This window comes from Buceros rhinoceros, unplaced genomic scaffold, assembly GCF_000710305.1.
Source record: "Buceros rhinoceros silvestris isolate BGI_N320 unplaced genomic scaffold, ASM71030v1 scaffold23850, whole genome shotgun sequence".
NCBI classification, from domain to species: domain Eukaryota; kingdom Metazoa; phylum Chordata; class Aves; order Bucerotiformes; family Bucerotidae; genus Buceros; species Buceros rhinoceros.
The window spans coordinates 6646-7148 of NW_010389542.1; positions in this window are offsets into that span (position 1 = coordinate 6646).

The following is a 503-nucleotide window of genomic DNA, read 5'->3' on the forward strand; positions in this document are numbered from 1 at the left end:
TGACACAACAGCCCAGGTGCATCAGGGCTTGGGTTGGTCCTTTGGCTTTGGTTAAACCCCAGGACACTGGTCGCTGCACAACCCTGGAGACATCTGCTGCGCTGGGAACGCCCCGCACCCCCCGGCAGCAGCGAACACGGCGCAGCCACGATCCTGCCACGCGCCAGCTCCCAAACCCCAGACATTTCCCTTCCCGCCCCACTCCAAGTCCTCGGAGCTGCCGGGAGCAGACCTCCGGATCAACCCAAAGACAACGGGACCTGCTGCTTCCTGGACCCGTCGCCAAACCTCAGGAAGGAACCTCCCAGTTCCAAGCCTGGTCCCGGGTTAAAGCCTTGACTCAGATCTCTTGTGACTGCACGAGGGTCTAGACCAGCCCCTTCCCCACATCCTCTCTGGCTGCTTTTATCCATCCACAGCCTGTTTCTGGAAGGAGATACTGATTTTCCAGGCTCCACTAAGAGATACAGACCAGGGGTCACTGGAGTTGGAACGCGTCTCTC